This window comes from Dermochelys coriacea, chromosome 11 (assembly GCF_009764565.3).
Source record: "Dermochelys coriacea isolate rDerCor1 chromosome 11, rDerCor1.pri.v4, whole genome shotgun sequence".
In the NCBI taxonomy this organism is placed as follows: domain Eukaryota; kingdom Metazoa; phylum Chordata; order Testudines; family Dermochelyidae; genus Dermochelys; species Dermochelys coriacea.
The window spans coordinates 68,148,549-68,158,368 of NC_050078.2; the positions used below are offsets into that span (position 1 = coordinate 68,148,549).

A 9,820-nucleotide genomic window follows, 5' to 3' on the forward strand; every position below is an offset into this window, starting at 1 on the left:
AAGAGAATACAACACAATTAACCCTTCATTTACTATACTTCCTTTACACAATATTATGCAAACTACTCTCAAGCCAATATTTAAATTAATTAGATGAAAGAGGCTGAATGTCCCTCCACGTCGGTAGCTATCACAGTGGTTCAAATGGCCATCTCTAGAGTTCAGTACCAAGAGCCAGTGATTCTCTTGGAAGCAATGGCTTACAGCTTAAAGTAACGCAACGTTAGCTTCATGAGACTTAACAACCCTTATGGGAAAGTCCTATAGAATTTAATAAGAAGACTCTAAAAACAATTATTCTAAGAGACGGGGGAGGGGGAAGATACTCCCGTCTATAGTTTTTGACTCATCCTATAGAATTTTATAGCAGTATTTTCCATTTAATTCTATAGGGTGGGTTTAAAACCCTAAAAAAGGTTATCATTTATTAAACTCTATAGGACTTTTCATCATGGTAAGGGATTTGCAGCAGTAAATTCCTTATGAATGCTTGGGAAAACCTGTGGAAGGGATCATACAGGACGTCTGTCCTCACCTCAAGCACACATTGAGTAGAGCTCGTAGGAAAAAATTTCTCCCCTTCAAAAAGTGTAAATTTTTGGCAGAAATTCAAATTCACATTCCTGAAGTTTGAAGATGAAAAAGGTATAGCTCAGGTGCTTCATGCTTCCCAATTTATATAGGCTGAGCTCCGTGGTTGGCTACATCTCCCATGATGCACCACAGTCTTCCCTCTTGTAAAAGGGAGGCCATGCATCAAGGTAGTCCCTGGCTGTGGTGCATGATGGGAGACAAAGTCCAGCTGGGGAGGTTGGCCCATAGAAGAAAGTGAGGACTAAACTACAACTCCCATGAGGCACCATGGCAGCATTTCCAAATTAAAAGATTTGGGTTTATGACTGAAATATATTGGGCCTTAGCGGTTCTTGATGAACAGTTGAAGTCTTCTGCAGAATGCAGACACTTTTTGTGAAAAATATTTATTGAGTCAAAACCCCTTTGCATTAAAAATGGTTCCAACAGCCCTACAATGTGGATCTTAAATGGTTGAATGTAATCATATGTACAGAGTCAGCCCAAGAGCTCTATTCTTTTTCAGCACAGGTGATCACCCAATTAGATCAGGATTATTGTCCAAGTTGGGCTAAAACTCCTTTGTGCCACTCCACAAAGGAGCCATCCAGTGTACAGTTGATGGCTGAGAAATAATTTATTTATAGACGATGCCTGCCCTCCATTGACAAACTCCTTTATTTTCAATAGTTCTTCATGCAAGTCCTTAGAAAGTACAGAACAGGCAATAATTCCCCCCTTTCTGAATCAGTGGTTTAGGTTGCTGGTCTTCTTGGATCAAGTTAAGACTCTAGTCACACTCAAAACTGCCATTGACTTCAGTCAGATCAGCACTGGACCCCAAGTTCCCACATGAAAAAGAGGGGTAGATTTTACAAATTGTGCGAAACCACAGTGCGTCATTTTCTTCACAGGCTCACAAGAATGCTGGGTAAATGGTGGTATTTCTCAGCTTGACTTCAGTTTCCCATGGTTTCCAGGAAAGAACATTAATTTTTCACTATTAAAATTTGATCACTTAAAATGTTTGCTTACTATAATGGGGCTCAGCAGAGGGGCAGGGATTCACCTCCATGGATCAGCTTGCCGGAACATCAGGGCCTCATGCAGTCAGCTATTCTGGGGCAGGACTATGTCTTAGGAACATAGGAATTGCCATACTGGATCAGACTCTTGATCCACCTAGTCCACCATCTTGTCTCTGAAAGTGGTCAGTGTCACATGCTTCAGAAGAGGCTACAAGAAAAACTGCAGTAGATGTTTTAAACCTGGAAGCATAAGGATTAATATTTCTTCCAAAGCGTACGTTTACATTAACTATTTTAATGATGGCTATTCTTTATAGTCATATAAACATCCAGTCCTTTTTTGAATCTTGCTAAGTTTACCAAGGTCACAATGCCAGTCAGTGGCAGAGTTGTAGAACTCATGGCTCCTGTCTCCATGTCCTGTGCCCTTATTTACTCTGCCACATGACCTCTCTTTACTTAAAAGTATTACATCTTTGCCTCAGAATTCTGTGCAGTGCCTACTGCAATCTTGGGTTCTACCAAATAAATAGCACACCTAAAGGTAGGCATTGCTACAACTTACTGATGGTTTAGCCAAGGCATGGAAGATTCAAAGCTACCAACAGCAGTTAGGAGCACAAGTTCTGTTGACTATCTGCCTTAGATACTTTTGCAAAATCCTACACACAGAGGTTAATGGATTTGCAGACTTCCTGTGTGACCGTGGGCAACATAGATGGCAGAAGAAACCCCAAGACCATGTGAAATTGTAGGATCTGGTTTCACAGGTTTTCATGCAAAGTTTTCATGTGCCTCAGATTATGCCCCAACCCAGCAAGTTTTGTGCTGAACTGCAGGTTTGACCCAACTCAAAGTAAAACTCAACACTGCCAAATTTCCAAAATTTGGCAAAACGATGAATTTTTCATGCTCATAATACAAAACACAATTCTGCCAGAGTGGCTCAAGAGCTTTAAGAATTTTAACAAGGATTGGGCTATACTACCCTTTATGGCCCCAAGCCCTCCAGTAGCACTGGCTGTTTTTGCCACTTCAGCCTACCCTCATCCATGGTGGACTTACTTCCACCAGAGACCCTGCATTCTGAATTAGATCTGTGGAAGAAAATGAAAACCCATAGTAAACCTAGCCCATAGTTACACTTTGGGATCTTATTAATGTAAAGGTGTTACATTAATATAAGATTTTATAATTATGATCACTTGGACTGAATGGAAATCTAAACCGAGTTTCGGGCCTTAAATCTTCAGCTGATCAAGGGATCCTTAGATTCTGTAATTTACAATTTATAATAATTATCTATTAGCTGTATTTAAATGTTACTTCTATTAAAATAATGAGAGGAGGAAACAATTATTTGTGTACATATTTTCAAATCCCATTGTGATCTGTAATTCAGTAGAACTAATTGGAGATTGGAGTCTCTTTTCCATGGAAATGTCTACTTTCATGGAAAACTGAAAGCTTTCAGTTTCTGGTTTTCAGATGAAAAATGAAAACAATTCATTGAGTTGAAATGGTAATTCCTGTTGAGAAAAGATGCAATGGAAAATTGCCTACCTGACCTTTAACTTAGATTGTAAACTCTTCAGGAAAAAGAGTCTTTTTATTCTGTGTTTGTATAGCACCTAACACAATGGGGCCTTGGTCCATGACTAGAGCTCTTAGGTGCTATGGAAATACAAATAACTAATTAATTCTCTTCGTGTCAACTCACTTGTGTTATTTGACAGAGTATCTTGTGATAGATCATGAAATTGACTTGAAAGCTAATGTGTGTCACCAATACAAACCAGCCACACTAAGAAAGGTAATCTCCATTCCAGACTTGAGATCAGATATTCAGGTTCAGAAAACTTTGGCTTATCAGGATTCCTGATACTTGTTCAGAATTATTAGGAAGCATATGCAGTTATAGTGCTTGCCACAAGATGGAGCAGATGTGTCATTTTTACCCCCTGGTTTTCTTGTAAATGAACATGACCTTTCCTCCTTTTTAAACTTCCTGCAGGATGGGCCATATTTTCAAGGGTCCTCAGCTCTTAGCTGCTCCCAGGGTGACTTTTGGCCAGATTTTCAAGCGATCTCAACAGCCAACATGATGAGGGATTTTTTTGAATGTGTGTTTAGTTTTGTGCCTAAATTGGAGCTGAGCTATTTTGGCTCCTTGTGCTCATCTTATCTGTTTGTATCCATCTGTCATCTCTTATCTTCCACTCAGAGTGTAAATTCTTTAGGGCTGGGACAGTCTGTTTTTTTTGTCTGTACAGCACCAAGCACAATGTGGTCCTGATCCTACACTAGGGTGCCTAGGTACTACTGCAATACATGAATAGTATTTTGGAAATCTTGGCCCCATATGTTCAAAGGACAATTTGCTGGGGAGATTTCACACCCTTCAACAATGCTTAAGAGTGAACAGCCCTTGGGCAAGGTGACAGAACTGGAAAACCTCACCCCTAATAGGATTGCATTAGTGTCAGAAATATCACGTCTCTGAGGTGAAAATATTTTTGCCTGAAAGGAAGAATGCGATTAGAGACAGTAGCCTTCACGCAAGCTGCCTCAAAATGTATTCAAACGTACCTGCACATCTTTGGCCTAGAAACTCTGCCGAAAAGCCCACAGGAACAAGATTTCTTACACATTCTGCTTTTCACTGGGTTGGAAACACTGCAAATCTCAGGCTCCTGGTGTCATCTTCATGGCTCACTTGACACCTGAAAATGCAGAGGCAAATAAGACAGAAAAAGTGAAGCTTTTTGAATTTGAAGGGATATGGGCCCAATCCAAAGCCCACTGCAATGAATGGGAGTTTTTCCATGACTTCAGTGGGCTCTAGATCAGGTGCTATGTTTTCCCAAAGACTTTGGAAATGGACTTGAAGGAAGTGTTAAAACAGCCCAGACCTAGTAGCCCCCCTAAAAACCTTACTAGGTACAGTGGAGGGAAACAGTGACTTTATTCTGGGACAAAGAGTGAAGGGTAGTTAGGCCATCAACCCCTTTCCCTGCCTGCCCCCAGACATCAGCAGCAAGACTGTAGAGGATTTAAGAAGGATAATAGGCTGTGGGGCATTCTTCTTAGTCATCTGAGTTTGCTGAAATTAAAACAAGCAGAAAATATGCTTGGTTAGGTGTGACAGTCTGTACCCTCACGTTCCATCCTTTGTACAAGATTTATCACAGTTTTGTAAAAGTATATCTATGAGGCATCATTTGAAAACTCACTTTGCTGATCATTACTGTACTGATAAAATGTGTGTAGCAACATTGTATGTAAAGTTATAAGACTCTACTGTATGACATGGCTGAGACATGCTCCAAGTTTGGACAAGCAGGCACAAACCAGTTCCTCAGAGACAAAGATAAACTGATGCCTCAGCCAGGTGTCAACAAAATCAAATGAACTATCGCCTGGTTTAGCAGCCATTCTTTGGCAGGAAGAAGGGTGTAAGTGAGAAATGTACATCCCGTGTAAAAAGACTGGCTCTTGCCTGAATCCCAGGGAGATGATTGTCAAAGAGAGGAAAAGATATAAAAATGAGGAACAGAGGCCTCAAATCTCCTCTCCCCCCTCGTGGCATCACCATGTTTGAAAGACAAAGGAACATCATTAAACTGGGGGCTGGGGATCTTGGCTGAAAGATTCAGCGAGACTACCGTAAGCATATGGTGAGAGAAATCTTTGCTTTGAATTCACTTAGCTTGATAAGTCAAAATGCAAACTAATACCTCAACTAATTCTTTGTAACCAATTCTTAATTGTATGCCTCATGACTTGTAATCACTTAAAATTTATCTTTCTGTAGTTAATAAATTTGTTTTATTGGTTTTATCTAAACCCATGTGTCTTGGATTGAAGTATTTGGGAAACTTCATTTGAGATAACAGGGTTTGTGCATATCATTTTCTATTAATAAAATGACAGACTTTCTATGCGCTTGTACTATACAGAAGGACAGAACTGGGCAGTACAAGACGCACATTTCTGGGGACAAGTTTGGGACTGGGAATTTACTGGTGCCACTCTGCAATACAGTTCAGGAGTGGCTAGAAGCACTCATAACTCAGCTGGGAGTAATTTACATGCTAGAGGTTGTGTGAAAGCAAGGCCAAGAGTGGTTGCTCTCACAGAGAAGCAGTGCAAAAGGCACCCCAGATTGGCAAATTGAGGAGACACAGCTGTTCCTCAGGCCAGATTTTATGTCACACTAGCAGCCACAACAAACTTCAGTGTTTGCTATGCTCTGGTTTTAATTTGCGAACTAGGACAAGACTGGTATTTGGTACTCCAGAGGTGAAAAGTTGGTGTCTTCCAGCCCAAACCACTCCATTAAACAGACTACTGTAGGATTCTCATCAAATATTAGACTCTGTTGGGAGGCAGCAGAATGAACTCTCAACTCAACCTCAGCCCCCTTTCTCTCTCTCTCTCTCTCTCTCTCTCTCACACACACACACACACACACACACACACACACAAATGCATAATAAATAGTATCAAAAGATGGTACACAGTTGCAAATAATCATTGGGGAAATTGACATAACTTGTCACTTCTCAATGCAAGTAGGCGCTTGAGAATCAAAATGTTGTATTCATCTTCCATGCTAAAACTGAGAACAGATTTGAATCTACAGGGCTCCAAACAATTTGCATTATATGAAGCCAAGTTATCAAAATGAGGCTTAAAGGTGTGAATGTAAAAAAAAGTAATGTATGCATAACCTGTATCCCTGCACACCTTGCTCCTTGGGTTGTGCCCACAAATGCCCAGTTGCTCAAACAAGTGTGCATTTTAGACACACAGATGTGTGCACAAAATCTGAGTACAGTTGTTTAAACACACAAATATAAGGAAGTTAACAATTAAAATAAAAAAAACCCTCTACTTTTAGCATGCCCCATTGTACCTGGATATTGTTGTAAATATGGAAGGTTATGCTGAAAGGTACTGGTGACTGCTAGCCTTACAAACCTCATTGAGATTGGATGTGGATGCTTCAATTAACATATCTGTCAGATTGAGTTAATCAGAAGCCCTCACTCCCCTTAGGACAAAAGGGGGTTGTGAACCCATCCAGGAGTTTGCACTGAGTGGGCAGAGGGGTTTTGTCAAGTATAATCTGTGGCATGGGTGGGGCAGCAGCGGAGGGAAAGGAACAGAGAGCTGCAGAAGCAAACAGCAAGAAAACCAAGTAGCCTGTGAGCACAGTGTGAGTGTGACCCTGGAAAGAGTGGAGAGGGAGTCTGGTGCTGACCAAAGAGAATTGGGGCTGTAACCAAAGAAGCGATCCCTTGATTTTGGTTCCTCCCGCATTTGGAGATGCCAGACTTTATGCATGCCTTGTAAATAAGCAAGATTGCATCAATGTCTACTTCCAAGTGGAACATCCCCAGGGCCTGAAATATGACTAGCCTCTCAGGTCAAAAAGGAGCAACTCTATTTAGGATAAAGTTCAGGAGGTTTTCAACCGCAGACAACACCACGAGGCAAATTAGAGACTCACTTTTTTGTTTTAGCTTAGAATTTGTTCGTGGAATCTCAGTATTGTTACCTTACTTTAATCCCTTGCATGCCATTCACTGTTCTACCTGTGGCCCATAAAGCACACCAATCATGCTTGAACATTCTAATGATCTCAGTGGCATATGGGTGGAATAACAGCAACACCACATGTAATTTGGTTGATCAGCAATAATGGGGCAGATTTATGTTTTTCTTTCCATTTCCTTAGCTATGTTATTGAGAATGTTGCCCTCAAATGATTTAAGATAATGAAGTTTATGAATGTTAATGGCAGTTAACTATGCTCGGAGAAGGGAGAATAAAGAGACGTGCCACTTTCAGAAGTTTCAGTTCACGAGGTCTAGTGCCAAGTCTTTTTTCAGTTTTGCTTTGAGTTTCACATGTGAGCGAAACTATACCACCTGTGATCAGATGAAAACCATTTGAAACCGCCAAGTTTCACATGCTTTCCGCTCTCACCTGTAAGCCAGCCCTGGTTTGCATGGTTGAAAGCCATGTTGCTAACCTGAACCAGCATAACTTAGGAAAGCACTTAAAACATGTACTTAACTTCAAGCACCCTGGAAGTCAACAGGGCATATGCCCATGTGTAAGTGCTTTCCTGAATTGGGGCCTCTAACAGACCCATATATTCTGTTAATTTTCTACAAGGAATCTACATCCTGCCATTCAATTGTTCACGTGTAGGTGGTTTATGGCTATATCCCAAGCAAATCAGAGATGGGTCTAAAACAAACCCTTGATCTGAATCTTCTCTAGTTGGGGAAGTTAATACTTTGATCCATACTTTGAAGTTCAGGAATATCTTCTGTGCAAATCTTTGAAAGCATGACTGGTTCCTGCTGAATGTGTGTAATGGAACATGAATGCCACAGAAGGAATTTGTGACTAAAGTAAAATCAATCAGTGATTTGATTGCAAGCAACAATTACATTTTAGGAAGATATTAAAAACCCTTCCCCTTAACAAGTCACCAGTATGTTTTCATTACTAACCATTTTTCTAGGTCTAGTCATACAAAGTGACCATATTTTGAAAATCCAGAAGTGGGGTAATTTTGTGGCAAAAACATCTTAGGATTGCAAAATACACAGAAAAGATCTGTACAAGATCTGCACTGGTGATGCTACAGCCAGTTTGTAACTCAACGGTGGACACAGGTCTATTCGTGGACTGGAGATATCCCCTCTGTAACTGTCTGAATGCATGAAATACTGAACAGGGTCACTAACATTCACTTTGTACAGAAGAACAGCTTTGATAGCATCTCCATTCATTCCACTTTTCACTCCAAACACTGTTCGTAGCACTGAACACTTGTTCCATTGAACTATTGGTAAACACATAGCAAATTCTATTCTATAGCAATAGACTATTAAAAAAAAAACAAACACCCTGCAGGTATAAAGCTACTACATTTTGATGGATTCAATTAAAAACCAGGATATTCCAGATGTCCTGAAAGATGTTTTATGAAAAACTAGGACATACCATCACTTTGTACACTTTCCTTGAAAAAAATTACTTCTATCATCATGGTTCAGACATACGTACCTCTCCATACCACAGTGATGGGCACAGCATAAACACCTAGATAGATTCCATAAAGCAGAGAAATCTAAATGATTACTCTATATCTTGCTTCTGAATATTCAGGGCTAGCTTGTGCCACATGGACACAGACTATATTGAAAGAGATAGGGTGTAGTGGTGCTGGCCCAGGAACATTCCCATGGAGGGCCGGGTGCTAAAGAAGCCATAATTCCTCTGGGAGGTGTAGTGATGTGCTTCTGTCCTGTGCCAACAGCAAGTCACTCCTCCCTTGTAACATGGCCAGCCACCTCAAGTGCCTGGTGGCTCTTGGAGGGTTATGCTGAGTGCCTCTCAAGTGCCTCTGTTTTCCCCCTTCTCAGGCTCCGTTTGGAATTCACTCAGTTCACAGATAGTTTAAACAATCCCCTCCCGGGGTTCAGTCCTCAGATATGTGTTGACCCTGTAGGCCTCTCAACCCCACTTCAGTGTCTCTGCACCCAGTAGTCCACTATCTCACAACGTCTTTTAAAAATGGGACGTGAACTCAGTCTTCATACTAGTTTCAGCTGAACACAGCTGCCACCTCCCTGAGGAACCTTCTGCTTCCCCACGCCTCCTGCCCGGAGTTTGTCCTTCTCTAGAGGCCTTTGCAGCTGGGCCGTTGCAGTCTCTCCCCTGCCTGGACAGGGTCTCTCCTAGGGCTCCCCACCTGAAGAGATTTCCTCACCTCTTTCCTGTTTCTTGAGCTCCAGCCCTGCAGGACTCTTCTTGCTCTCCACAGTGTGTACAGCTCTAGCTGCACCTTCTTGGGCTTCCCTCTTCACTGCAACTGCCTGCTCCTTTTGTATTAGGATCACCTGATTTCTCTCAGGTGGAGCCCATCCTGTCACCAAGGCTGGCTTAGTTCCAAGCTCTCCAGTGCATCAGGCAAGCCACCCTGTTACATCCCTGAATACTGGCTCAGCTCAACTGTTCAGCCATTGGTGGGGCACAGCCAAGGACCTGATGCTGGGAGAGCAGCAGCGACAGCAGATGAAGCAGGGACTGCTTCACTGAGGGCGATGCGGGTGAGCTAAGCTGCCCGTCTCATCAGCTGCCCCAGAGCACAGATCTGTGTAGGGGACTCCTCTGCAGGCACTAGGACCTATGTG

General features: G+C 41.8%; 1 long non-coding RNA gene across 1 annotated transcript; it reads right to left on the bottom strand.

The window, feature by feature from the left end:
* Positions 1-1,223: 1,223 nt before the first annotated feature.
* LOC122458033 lies at positions 1,224-9,486 on the bottom strand. Its single transcript, XR_006277850.1, has 3 exons — positions 9,397-9,486; positions 4,191-4,324; positions 1,224-1,809 (listed from the first exon to the last, which is right to left on the bottom strand). It is a non-coding gene; the product is annotated as an uncharacterized LOC122458033 (long non-coding RNA).
* Between the last annotated feature and the right edge of the window lie 334 nt (positions 9,487-9,820).